Consider the following 14,944-nt stretch of genomic DNA (forward strand, 5'->3'; position numbering starts at 1 on the left):
CTAATACTCACTCTCTACTACTCTCTACTACTCACTCTCTACTACTCTCTACTACTCACTCTCTACTATTCTCTGTACTACTCTCTACTACTCACTCTCTACTACTCTCTACTACTCACTCTGTACTACTCACTCTCTACTAGTCTCTACTACTCACTCTCTACTACTCACTCTCTACTACTCTCTCCACTACTCACTCTCTACTACTCACTCTCTACTCTCTACCTCTCTCTCTACACCTCTCTACCTCTCTACCTTTACCTCTCTACCTCTGCCTCTCTACCTCTACCTCTCTATCTCTACCTCTCTACCTCTATCTCTCTACCTCTCCACCTCCACCTCTACCTCTCTAACTTTACCTCTACCTCTCTCTGCCTCTACCTCTCTACGCGCACACATATGCATATATGTATATATATATATATATATATATATATATATATATATATATATATATATATATATATATATATATATATATATATATATATATATATAAATATGTATATATATGCATTTATATATGTATATACATACATATATAAACATATATATACATCTGCATATCTATTTAAATACATATATAACTGCATGCATACATATACATATATGCATACATATGCATGTTATGTACATGAAAGTTTGAAAAACACTAATAAAAGCAAAGCTAAAAGCCACCTAATTACAAACAGAATTGCTTTAACTTAAACGAGGGCGAGACCTATTGCATTTTCAATGCTTGTTGTTAACAGCAGTGTCTCGCAAGCGAGACAAATGCACTAGAGCATGCTGTTGCAGGCTCAACCCTAAAAAGTTGCCTGGTACCTGCCTAAAGCTTTTAGAAGTCAATTTGCAAGAGCTTCCAGCTGTCACCCAGGAGGTGAATAGCCCCCTTAATGAGGTGTGAACTTGTTCCCAGTGCTGAGACGAAGGTCTTGGGTTTTATGAGGTATTCTGCTTCTCTGGCAGCCTGACCATCTGGGCTGTGCCAAAGACATTAACTAACTTCAAAGGGGCCTACCCTGTAATGGGCAGATGTAGCTAACACTTGGCCCTGCCCCATTCCTTTGTCCTCCTTGTCAGTCAGGCACCATGCCCAGAAGAAGAGGAGCTCCTCCAGGAACCAGCTTGGAGTGACCACAGAGGACCACTTCGCTAGCCATACCTCTACAGTGGGCATATGCGCTCTGCACAAGTGAAGAAAGGCTCTGCCATGTTAGTTTTGAGCAGAGAGCCAGAGTAGAACCTTCACTGGGCGCAAAAATTAAAGTTCTCCCTTCCGGAGCTTTTCTGGCAAAAATTAACAGCTTCACTGAAGCCTCGTCCAGCACCTATTTGATGATGGCTTGGAGCCCTCTTTGGCCACACCTTGCTGTCTTGCCCCACTGAGCCTTTTAAACTTCCATCCCATAGACTAAGGACCTGATTATTATCTTGGTGGATGGGATACTTCGTCACAAACATGAAAGATACCCCATCCACCCTAATACAAGTTCCATAGTATATAATGGAATCGTAATATGGTGGACAGGATATCCTGTCATGTTTGTGATGGAGTATCCCATTCGCCAAGATCATAATCAGGCCCAAAGGTAAAACTTTTAACTGGGATGACGCCTGGCTGACCTGTTGGTGCGTGTGGAGAACTGCTGCCCTGACTGCTGCTTTCCTTGCAGCGCCTCGCGGAACCCGCTTCGCGGGTCCCGCTTCGAGGGGTGTGCTGTCCTGGACCTTTGGACCCCTGGAGTTGTTTCCTTGCCAAAGCGGAGCCTGCAGTGGGTGTGAGTGCGCGTGGGCAGGGCTGCGAGCTGCGGGACCGGGACTACATCTCCCAGGAGTCCCCGCCAGCCCTAATTACAATCATCTGGGCCGCTCTCCCTGCCTGCCCCGCCCCCACCAACGAATTTAAAACCTTTGGGACTCCGTTATACTTTGGGACGCCTGGCTGACCTGTTGGTGCATGTGGAGAACTGCTGCCCTGACTGCTGCTTTCCTTGCAGCGCCTCGCGGAACCCGCTTCGCGGGTCCCGCTTCGAGGGGTGTGCTGTCCTGGACCTTTGGACCCCTGGAGTTGTTTCCTTGCCAAAGCGGAGCCTGCAGTGGGTGTGAGTGCGCGTGGGCAGGGCTGCGAGCTGCGGGACTGGGACTACATCTCCCAGGAGTCCCCGCCAGCCCTAATTACAATCATCTGGGCCGCTCTCCCTGCCTGCCCCGCCCCCACCAACGAATTTAAAACCTTTGGGACTCCGTTATACTTTGGGACGCCTGGCTGACCTGTTGGTGCGTGTGGAGAACTGCTGCCCTGACTGCTGCTTTCCTTGCAGCGCCTCGCGGAACCCGCTTCGCGGGTCCCGCTTCGAGGGGTGTGCTGTCCTGGACCTTTGGACCCCTGGAGTTGTTTCCTTGCCAAAGCGGAGCCTGCAGTGGGTGTGAGTGCGCGTGGGCAGGGCTGCGAGCTGCGGGACCGGGACTACATCTCCCAGGAGTCCCCGCCAGCCCTAATTACAATCATCTGGGCCGCTCTCCCTGCCTGTCCCGCCCCCACTAACGAGAGTCTCTATTTTTTTAATCTGCTATTCCCGCTGCGCGGGAGCGCACGCGGGAGCGTCCCGGGAGAAGCCCGGGAGAAGGGCGGGACCGTCTGTGGCCGTCAGAGGCCGGAGTAGGCCGGGCTGGGCCTACTCTCTTGGATCGTCCATTCGACCCCTGGTCCTATTTTCTGTCACAGCCCCTTGCCGATTATAATCCATCACTCACATTATGCCGTCCCCGGCAAGGGAGAGTACCCCATTGAAGCCGGGAGGAGTTAAAAATAGGACCCTAGAGAATTATTTCTCCCGGGCGGTGGGGGAGGGGGACAAAGAGTGCAACCTGTCCCGGTTAAGGGCAGAATGGAGACGCTCAATAGATAACTTGAAAAACACCCCCCTTGGAGAACAACCCACTACGCCCAGGGAGGAGTTGTCCCTAATAGATGATGTCCCACTCCTGCTGAGGGATTGTATAAACACTCCAGCAGTTGCAGCCATGAGTATAGTCCCAGCTACCTGTCCAAGCCCTACAAGGGTGACCATTGATTTAGTCTCCCAACCCCCCCCAGCCTCTAAGGCTAGGAAAGCTAAACCCAAGCCAGTTACTACACAAGGAGCACCGGGGCCCCCTCCTAATAAACGTAGGAGGAAATCGAAGGGAGCCCAGGGAAGGAGTAAATCCAAGATCTCTCACTCGGACTTTGGGAAGTCTTCTAAACCCCCCGTATTAGCAGCGAAATTACAGGCTGAATCACACCCCAAACCTATTGCCCGGCAGGATCTAGCTCCCGCCCTGATAAAAGACATAGGAACTAGTACCGCTAATGTCCCCCTCTCTGTTGTCCCGCTTGGAAACCTGGAATTCTTGCTAAGGTCTCTATTACTACCGATTAGCGAGAGTATAAAAAAGATTGAGATCAGACTAACTATTCTGGAGGCCACACTAGGTAGTCTGAAAATCCCGGCTGGTCATCAGGGAAGGCATCTAGAATCTACCCCTGCCACAATAGCCCCTCAACAGCCTGTAAATAGTGCAGCAAACTTAGTCCCTCTACAAGCCGCAAATGCGGCGGCCCCGCAAAAACCCCTAAGGCCCAAGCCTGCACCAACTAAGCCCCTTACCTCTAACATGCCTACTCCTCCTTCAGGCCCTGTTCATCCGGCACAGCCGGCAGATAGTACCACACCGACTCCCCTAATGAAGCTTCCCTTGAGACCACGCAGACCTAACCTACCCCCAGATACTAATGATCTCACTGTAGTCATGGCGGGTGTCCCCTCACTCGAAGAAGGTGAAACTGAGGATTTTTGTGCCCTGAAAAGTAGGGTAATTAAGTGGTTAAACATAAATAGACCCCTCCCGACACACCTTAATAACGAAATCATAATGGTAAGAAGGGTGCCATGGGTGGGGAGAACATACAAATCTATTATAGGGGACTGCATATTGGTGAGTTTTAGGGACACAGGAACGGTGTCCTACATATGCCAAGGGAAGAATAGATCCAGAGAATCCACTATCCAAACCCTTCGTGTATCTTTCTTTTTCCCCATTATTCCAGTCCCATTGCAGCCGCCCCAAATTCATGATAACTGGGAGAGGGTTGGCAGGAGGGGGAGACACTGGGCCTTCAACCCTAGGCCATTATTTGGCCGACCAGAACCACCCTTGCACACCTATAACCGGTTTACTTGCCTGAACGGTCTAGAGGGGGTGGATTGACAAACAGATAATGTCCCCCAGGGTCACATGGATAAGGGCGTTTTGGTAGAGGTGGTGGAGGAGCAAAACTCTCAGGCTCAGCAAACTCTACCGAGTGGTGTGGGGATTTCCATGTTTGCTGAACCTAATGCTACAGTCATAGAAGGTATAGGAGGGGGACATGGGCTGGCTACGCAAGGGTCATTACAGGAGATACCATCAAGGCCCCAGGGGGGTTCAAGACGGAGGGGAGAGGGAGTGAGATTCATCTCCTGGAATGTAGCAGGCATAGCGGGCAAATTTAATAACAAGGAATGGGTTGATTTTATTAGAAAATTTCAAGTTATATATGTACAGGAGACATGGGCCTTGGTGAAAAATTACCATCTACAGGGGTACAAGTGTTTTTTTGTCCCCGCCCGAAAATCCAGATCAGGGAGAGCAATGGGCGGCTTGTCCATCTACGTAGATTTAGACCTCCCAGGCTCCTGGTCCTCCCCAGATTGGAACTCACATGGGATTCAGGTAGTTCGGTTCCTCGGAAAGGGGTTAAGATTTTCTGTTCTTAACATCTATAACACTGAGATAGTAAACAATCATATCCCGCTACTAGCTGAACTAGACCATAGGCTGGGACAAGAAACAACATTCCAAAATAAGGGGCCGCCGCACGGGCTGCTTTTAGTGGGAGACTTTAATTGCCACCTCTGTCCGGCACTGGTCAAGGTAAACACAGACTGGTCACAATGTCCAATGGAGAAGGGTCCGCATTTTTCTCATACGCCTACTGGGTTGGCTCTTAGGTTGCTTCGGCTTAAGTACGACCTAGAGCATACCATTAATATGATAGACCCACAGTCGGATGGTTCACTCCCACCAACTTTCAAGGGCAGGGGTTGCTCATCTATTATAGATTATATTTTGGCCTCGAGATCCCTGATAAACAAAAAAATCAGTGTAGGGATAGATTGGAGCAGTTTTAGTGACCACAATCCCCTTGTTTTGATGCTCTCGTATAGCATGGGTGCTGGAACTAGAGTCCACCGCTCAATTGAGGAGAGGGTCACAGATCAAGGTAGGAGACTGAAATGGTCCAAAATAGATGGGGTAAAGTTTTATAAAACTTTGGGCGACAAGGGCCGACTAGCCATTAACGACTGTCTAGATCTAGAAGTCCAGGGACCAAGGGTACTGGAAGCATTTGACCAGATTGCTAACCTGGTCGATGGCCTACTTAGGACCAGTGCGCCCACATGTAATCTGGTAAATCCCCGGTGGTTTGATAAAGACTGCTCTAAGGCACTGAGGGAGTTGAAATGCTCCCTTAAGCTAAAACCAAGGGACCCTCAAAAAATCAAGGGGTGCAGAGAAAAATATAAAAAAGAGACCAAAAGGAGGAAACTTGCCCTGCAGGCAGAAGCTTGGGCAGACTTAAGAGAGGCAGGCGAAAGAAGGGATCTAGCGGGATTTTGGAGAATCATTAATAAACCGACCTTTCAAGAAAATGATTCCCCAGAGATAGGGGTTAACATCCTCCCGGAGCAGTGGGTCACACACTTTAGGGGTCTATATAACCATGAGCCCGGTATCCATGTAGAGTCACCCGTAACCACAAGTCAGGTTCCCTCGGTAGTATTCACTCTTAAGGAGATTACTGCAGGGATGGAGGGTCTGACTAAAAATAAAGCCCCGGGCCGGATGGAATTCCCCCTGACCTGTTTCTTAGTAATATAGAACTATGGGCCCCGCTGATGACCAGGGTCATAAATACTGCGACCATTTGCGGCCTGCCACCATCCTGGTCTAAAGCGATCATCGTGCCAATCTTCAAAAAGGGCAATAGGGATGACCCCAAGTGCTACAGGCCCATTTTCCTGATTGACGTATCGGCGAAACTTTTGGGTAGGGCAATCCTCAACAGACTGTCCGAGTGGTCCGAAGAGAATAACATCTTCTCGGACACTCAATACGGGTTTAGGACAGGGAGGTCCACCAGTGACCAATGCCTGAACCTTTACATGCTGACTGCCAAATATACTCTGGCCAGTGATGAACCCATTTATATGGGATTCATGGATCTGGCAGCAGCATTCGATCACGTCAATAGAGGAAAGCTGTGGGATATGATGTTAAGCATGGGGATTGAGAGTGGCTTAATTACCATATTAAGGGAATTACACAGCGACACCACGGCCAAGGTTCGATTTAATAGGGAGGGAGGATTGTCTGACTCTTTTCCCTGTAAGAGTGGAGTCAGACAAGGTTACATTCTTGCCCCTTTTTTGTTCTCCCTTTATATTAATAACCTGGAGCAGTTTCTCTTGGGGTTAAAGGCAGATTCCCCAAGGGTCGGGGCGCGGCATATTCCTGTTCTGCTTTACGCAGATGACGCGGTTCTGCTTGCACGCACACCTCGAAGCTTACAAATCCTGATAGACGGGTTTGTTAGGTTCATGAGTACACTGGATCTATCTGTCAACCTGAGCAAATCATATGTACTCCTGGCCGGCAAAAAACCTTCCTCTAAATTTACTTATACAATAGGCACCCATACTTTAGAGGAGGTCAAAACGTTCTCTTATCTTGGAGTAACCTTTGATGGTGCTTTGCAGTTTAACTCGTTAGTGGTGGAACGTTGTAGCAAAATGATTGCCTCTAATGGGGCTATAGCTGGATATGGCAGGAGGCTAGGTAGATGGAGCCCGGAACAGGTGATGAACTTGTATGGCTCCGTATCATGCTCCAAAGAAATCTATGGGGCAGAAGTATGGGGCTTTGTGAACACCACTAGAATTCAACAGGAAGAAAACAAATATCTGAAATCTATCCTGAGGGCACCACCAAGTACCGCTGGAATCATAGCTCATAGGGAGCTAGGGAGACCATACTTGGATGACCTGTTAAAACTTAGGCCAATTGTGGCCTGGCTAAAAATATGGGTTAATCCAGATGCGCATCTAAGCAGAGAAATTTTATTGGACTGCTTAGATAGGACCCATTGTATGCGCATCCCCTGGCTTAAATATGTAAGAAACACCCTTGAAGATTTAGGCTTTGGAAACCTCTTCACGAACCCCACATCAGTTTCAGCCCAGCACAAGAAACAAGTAGGGGAAATTTTCCTAGAGCGGAAAACCCAATGTAGAGCTGAGGCTGAAGGTGTTAAAAAGACTGTGAGGGCTCATAATCTGGTAAAGAGTGTGGAGGGTATGGAGCCTTATCTGTATCTTGTGCATAATGCACAGGATAGATTTCTTATGTGCCGTTTTAGACTGAATTTACTTCCTTTTATGTTGGCCTCACCAGCAGGTTTCACCACGTCAATTGAGCAGAAGGGACCCTGCGGCTGCGACAACAGGTCTCCGCAGGATTCCCTTCATTTTGTTTTGCTCTGTCCCTATTTCTCTATGCCCAGGCGCAGATTTCTTGTAAATATTTTTAAAAAAGCCCAACAGGAACGTGCCAGGGACGCATTAGTCTTTTTGCAAAAAGCCTCTGATCCACTAACATTGTGCTGTATTATGAATTTTATTAAGGTTGCGGTCCGATTAAAGATGACTAGGGGAGAGGAATGAAAGACTTTGGATCTTCCTTTTTTATGATCCTGTATGTCGGTATCTCTATTTGCACTAATTTTGTATAAGGATCTTGATTAATGTTTAATGACTTTTTATCCATGTATATATATGTGCTTTTATGGTGTTTTTTAATCACCGAATAAAGATTTAAAAAAAAAAAAAAACTGGGATGAAAAGTTTCTTGGCTCTGGTTCTACTTATTGAATTTCCGTCATTATGGTATCATTTTCTTTATTAAAAATGTCTTTATTTTTCCAAATTGATTTAGGATTTTTCTTGTGTTGTGTTTTGACTTTATTACTATTTGGGTACTGCATAAATACTTTACACATTGCCTCTAAATTAAATTAAGCCTGTCTGCTTTCTACCAATGTGTTAAACTCTGGTAAATGTAGTGACTTTAAGGGTTTACCCTGATAAGAATTGTGGTTATCATCTGAGATGGGTACTCACCCCTCAGCTTATTCCCAAATTTCTCACCAAGCACTTTTGGGTTACAACGGAATAGTTACATTTCAGTTCAATTGAAACTCCTGCTCGGAGAGGACAGTGACACTATAACGTGCATGGAACAGACCTTACAGTTGCCCAGCAATGCATGCTTTTGTTCTTGTTGTTGTTTTTCTGCTCTCCTTCAGTTCAATGCACTCAGCATTTGTGTCCTTTCACCTTTTTTGTGTTCTTCTTCCTTGTTTTGTTATTTTAATCATTTGGCTCTTATTTCTTTCTGGATTGACTATGGTAACTTTATATCTGGGGATCCCTCAATATTTCATACAATATTTGTAGATTGTTGATAATTTGGCAGTTCTACTTATTTTTAACATGCCCAAATGTGCTTCCAGCAGATCTCACTGCAAAAAACCTACATTGGCGTTCGGTGTGTAAACATATCATGTGTAAAGCCCTTTGCTTCAAACATAAAGTATTGCATAATACAGGCCCTGCTTACATTGAAAATAAATTTGTACATTACCAACCCCTTACGTCTCCTCCATTCTGCTTCACTAGATCTAGTGCTCAAGATGAAGCTAAGGAGGGGTCGTTTTTAGGTCTCGCTGAACCCAGCGCATGCGCTGGCTCGGAGAGACATTTTGGAGGTGAGTTTTCAAAGTGCTGCTGGCTGGCCTCGCGCTTGCGTTCAAGCGAGCGTGCACGCGCGAACCGCTAGCCTTCAGCAGCACTTTGAAAATTCGTGCTTGCTTTAGCGTGTCATCGCGATTACTTTCGCTTTCAGAGCGATCGCGATGACTTTCGCTTTTATGGCCACACGGCGTTACTTTTACTGCCGCGCGGCCAATTCTTGTTATTATATTATCTTGCCTTCCATGTTTTCCTATATATTTTAAATGAAGCTTCTTCCTTGAGTCCCTTTCAACGTCATTATTCCTGTTAACTGTATTTCACCATCCTGTTTTCATTATTTTTGCCTCACACCCACAGTATCCTTTCGAACCTTCCAAATGTTAATGCGAGATTCTCCTTTTTTATTTGTTTATCTTTACACCCTATATTTGTGTTTTTCGTCTCTGAGGTCAAAAGCGTGTCTGCTGCCAAACTTGGTTGTGCTTTCACCTGTGTAAGTGTAGGAGACTAACCTAACCTTTGGTCTTCCACAGTGGGATGCCAGGTATCACTTTTCGGGAGGCGTGCCACCATAAAAGTGGAAGGGAGTTTGGCTGTTGTTTGGGACACTGTGGCGCATTTTTTACCCTGTTTCAAGTCATGAAACTCAGATATAAAGTAGGTGTTGGATATTTACATATTAGTGGGTAGTGCAATAGTCTGGCAGAGAGGTGCTTGGCTTCTCCCCTGCTTGTTCAGGCTCGATATGTTCAAAATTGGCACCCTTATGGTGTGGCTGCGAAAAGTGCAAGCAAACTGTAGGCAGACGTGGGTCAGAGAATGCATGGCCTAGCCAGAAAGCTATTCTGAAAGGTGGCTTGATTAAGTTTCATGCTACTTCTTGGCTTAACCTACTCCTTTTTTTTAAAAACAGTAATTTTCCGTGGCCCTGGGCTTTTCCTATAATCTTACACGCAATACGCACACTGCTGTGCTACGTCACGTTACCGTGGTAACCAGCGCAGCTTGCCATTGGGTGCACGAGGAGTGTGAGAAACACCAGATTGCATCTGCCCGTTCCAGTGTTTGTGAAGAGCTGTAGATATTTTTTGACGAACCTTTGGAACCACGCTGAACATGCACAGGGGGTGCAGCAGGTTGACACTGCAAACACAATGCTCATGATGTATAATCAAACAACAGCACCGCCGTCTCTGTCTCATCTAGCAGTGATCACCCCCCACGTATTGCGCCCGTTCTCCTGTTTGCTGACGCACCACCTACGTAGGCCGGGCCAGTTTTTGCTCTCAGGCTACCCCTGCATCATATGTGACCAAATAGTGAAAGGGCGATTGAGGATAGGGAAGCCACGCGTGTGTATACTGGCTTGTTTTTTTCCGTCTGTCTGTTGCTCCATCATAGACCTTGTATTTTGCTATTTGAACTCTTATTTCTATCATTTTTACTCTTCTACAAAGATTTTTTGCTCACACACAAACGGAAATATACAGCCCGACACCAAAGTACGTAAACATTGGCATCGGCATTGGCTTAGCCAATAGGTCTCGCCTTTGGGACCTTATAAGTGTTTAGCCATGCAACAGTTGTTGCACCAATGATATTGTGCTGCATAACTAAATACTTAGAAGGTCACAAAAGCGAGACCTATTGGCTATGCCAATGCTTGTTATTTTTTTCTTCTGTAGAATTCTCTTCCCGTTTTATACCATAATATGTTTTTTTTTACCTCCTTGTTTGGATTTGAGTCTAATAGTGCCATGGTGACCTCTGGGTAATAGCTGTTTTCAAGCTCAGTTTCATTCTTTCATATTTACTATTACTTATTCTTTTTAAGGGTTCACTCTGGAGCAAAAGTTAGGCACAATCCTCCATTATTGCTGATGTGAACACCCTAACTGAATTGATCTTCATGAACTGAGATCAGAAGAGGCAACACCTTTTCCTTTCTGCGTTTTCTCTTTCCCTTCCCACTGGCTTTGCTGTTTAGAGTTATTATCACTAGTCGGGTTCCGACAAAAGTACAAACAGTTCCTGAAAATGACATCTGCATCCTGCTTGACACATTTGAAGACCTTCGAAGACTGTGCCCTGTGAGTTCTGGGGCAGTCAGACTTATAGTTATGTTCTGACTCTAAGGCCACAGGGCACAGCCGAACGCCATTAAAACAGACTCTAGACACGAATGCACTAATTACAATCCAAATGGCGCACTCTACACTAAATATTAAAGGCCAATCACTATGAGCACTCGGAGGAAATGGCTTTTTGCAAGTTCACCCCCACTTTTTTCCTACTTTTTGACTATTAGGTACTGGTGAAATGACTCTGTGATGCAAAGGGCCCTGCAGACCAAGCCTTAGTGCATGTGCTCTAATCCTTAAAAGTGTGTAATTATTTACCTTATACCCAATTGGAATAGGTTAACTAACTTATAAGATCCTAGTATATGGTACTGGGGTATCCAGGGCCTGTATGTTTAAGTGTCCCTCATGGGCTGCAGCACTTATTGTGCCTAAATATCAGGTAGAGAGTGGATCACTGGTCCTGAAAGAACCAAGGCTAGCATCAACAGTTCAAAGAACTGTTAAGAAACCCTCAATCACGTTTGTCGCAGATGGTATTGCAGTGGTATGTTCGATTATCCGCTTATGCTTAACAACGTGACAGCATCATCATCGGGTTAATGTGTGCTTCCTCCACCCGGAGGTTTTTGCCTCTGGTTTTTTCAGTAGTGATCGTAGTAGTGAGAATGTGGAACCGTGTGTGGTGAGGTGGTTCAAGTGAGTGTAAGTTAAAAAACTCGTAAAACCAGTCAATAATTTTAATAAAACTGGGTTCGAGTTTGTTAAAAACGCTTTTCGTGCAGAGGCAGACACTTTAGGGTCTGATGCACTATGTGAAAATGTCCAAAGGAGAGGTCGACATGTTTCAGCACTATCTCGTGCCCCTAAGGGTCAGGTGGGCTTTCATCAGGACCTAGTGTATGTGTGGAGGACCCTAATATTCATGGGACTCCTTGAAAAGGATGGAGTGAGTTGTTCCACCAACACATATATGTTCAATTTGAACCTGTTTAAAATTAGCAAAAAAAGGGAGGGAGAAAGAATAAAAATGATAAAGACTATATTCAGTCAAGATGTATGCTGTAGCTGTGTTCAAAACTTAGAGCATCAATCGTTGTTGCAACTAAAAAATGACAATACTTTAAATGTAATAATGCCAATCGACAAACAAGCCCATATTGACATTAAGTAACGGCAAAATTAGCCCTCTTTTTTATATTAGAATCAATTTGCAAGAAAACAAGAACACAATAACACAAACCAATATCCATTTTGTCATGAAATGATAAACACAAGGACCGTTCGCGTTAGGCTTATAAAGCGCGGTGCAACGTCTTGGCATAACGCTATCATTTCTGATTAGGTGGTGTTATACTCATAGGGGGAAGAGCTGGTAAATTGCATCTTTACAAGACATGCTCTGCGTTGCGGATATCGCTTAATGGAGGGAACTGAAATACCATTGTTAATGCCTGTATAGGTATTCGAGTGTTACACTGCAGAAGAGAGTGTTGCCATAAGGGAGTGTTAAAACAATATGCGCACAGCTGTAAAGTTTAATAATAGCCACTAGGTCTCGCACAGTATATTAGAAAGCTGAATACCACACAAAAAGGAGTTTCTGGTTGCTGGCGTATTGACTCTCGATAATTCTCCATTGTTAGTATTGCGTGCATTATCAGACATTTATACACAGGATTACGAATGTATTCTAAACGTTTGACTAATGTGGAATGAACTAACGGTTGCGCTATATATTGGAACGTTAACCCCGTATATACACTTACGGCGAGAAAAAATTTAAGCGTTTTTCATTCAGTCAGAAAGTAAGAAAGAAGAGAATACCTTGTATACTCAAGTTGAGGATACCATCGGGTACAGGAGGCTAAACCCCGCTCTTAAAATAAGGGGAGAACAGAAAAAGTATTAAGAGAAATTATACATTACGTTCCTTTATCGGCGTCCTCGTGTGTATTCAAGCCGGTACCTTGCGCTGGGGAGTTAGTGACTTGTTCTGCCGCCGCCTCTCATTACCCGGTATGGAAACCAGTAAAACCGGATCAGAATTTAAAGAGGCAGGGCCATCACACGAAAAACCAGAAAGAACGGACAGAGTTATTACTAGCTTGTGTTTAAAATGAGCTTCGCTAACAAAAAAGTTGTAGCAACGTATGGGCTGTAACGTGATTGCACACAAGTAGCATGAAATCTATCCTATCATCGCTCGAAACGGAATGTTCATATCACCCCGCAACTATCTTAATAAAGTTTTATGTGATGCAGAAGTTCCTTTTCATCCTTTCGAGTATACTTTCTCTTCAAAAAACATATCATGGAGCTGTACAATGAGGCTCGAAGCTTTTGTAAAAAGGAGGGTGTTGGTCTAGATCGTCTAGGGTTCCTGTCAGGGTAAAATAGTAGATTACTCGACCTGTGATGTGGCCAAGATCATTTGTAGTCGAATACTATCACATGTGGCAATGCTCATGTAACCGGATTAAGAGAGATGGTAAAAAGTTAATTCTGGTGTTGTCGTGGGACTCATCATGGTAATCAGGTGCATCCTTTTTCCACAGTGTGGTTCATGGTTCATTTTCCACACTAAAGATGTCACTTGTTAATGCTTAACCACGGGATGTTATCATTTAATCCATGTACATGAGTACGTAAACGGTGGACCCACCTTTGTTCTTTTTCTAACAGAATGTCTTCTGCGTTATGATTTTTGGTGGTTAGTGTTTCCAAAATTACCCACTGAAGGTGATTGATTGTATGTCCTTTCTCCAGATAATGGCTACTCATTTTGGTGGTACTTCTTTTACATTTGACATTGCTCCTGTGTTCGCAGAGTCGTTGTTTGACTCTGCGGCATGTCATCCCAATATAGCGTAGTTCGCAAGGGCATGTAATCATGTAGATCACATGGGTAGTATTACAATTGGTATGGGTTCGGATTGTCCATTTTAGATCTGGCGATAGTTGTAAGGTTTTGGTTGCCGTAGTGAGGTGACAAACGGAACAGGTGCCGCATGGGTAATGGCCAGTTACTGGTGTATTATTCCAGAGACTCAGGGTTGTTTCCAATCTTGGTTTTGATGGAGGTCTTGTGTGTACCAGTATGTCTTTTAGATTCCTGGTTCTCTTGTTTGAGAACCTTGGTTTTGGCCATTTCAATGCACCTGATGTTTAGATTTTCCAATTCTTGTTACTGATTTTCTTAACGTCGTTGGATACCGGGCTGTAAGTGCTGACACAGGTGACCAGATCTTTCATAGGTTCTTTCACAGTTGTTTCCTTGAGGGTCTCTCTCTGTTGGTTTCTAGCCCTCTTTTGACATTTTTTGATGGTGCGTAGTGGGTAATCTCTGTTCTTCAGTTTCTCGCTAAGATCTTTCGCTTGTTCTTTATAGTCCTGAATATTACTGCAGTTGCGTCTTAGTCGGAGAAACTGACCATACGGGAGGTTCTCCCTCATTGGACGTGGGTGGAAACTTTTAAAGGAGAGTAAGCTGTTCTTAGCAGTGGGTTTGAAAAAAGTCTTTGTCTGGATGGTATTGTTGTCAATAAAGATTGTGACATCCAGGAAGTCGAGTTTGTTTGGACTTGCTGAATAGGTAAATTTCAGCCACTCATCTCTGGTGTTCAGCCACTGATGGAAATCGATGAGGGTTCCCATGTCCCCTTCCCAAATCAACAGGACATCATCGATGTAGCGTTTCCAAAAGATAATCTGTTTGAGGAAGGGATTAGTAGGACTCTGTACGTAGTTCGCTTCAAAATCGCTCACGTATAGTCCGGCCACGCTCGGCGCGAAGGTACTACCCATGGAAGTACCGTGGCATTGTCGGTACATGGTGTTATTATACTCAAAATGGTTCTCGGTAAGCGCTAGTCTGCAGCATTCCAGAATGAAATGTCTAGGTGTCTTATGATTCCACTGTTGATTGAACAGTAACTCTTCAAGGGTATCCAGTGTTTTTTTCTG

The sequence above is a fragment of the Triturus cristatus genome, chromosome 3_1 (genome assembly GCF_964204655.1).
Source record: "Triturus cristatus chromosome 3_1, aTriCri1.1, whole genome shotgun sequence".
Lineage (NCBI taxonomy): Eukaryota > Metazoa > Chordata > Amphibia > Caudata > Salamandridae > Triturus > Triturus cristatus.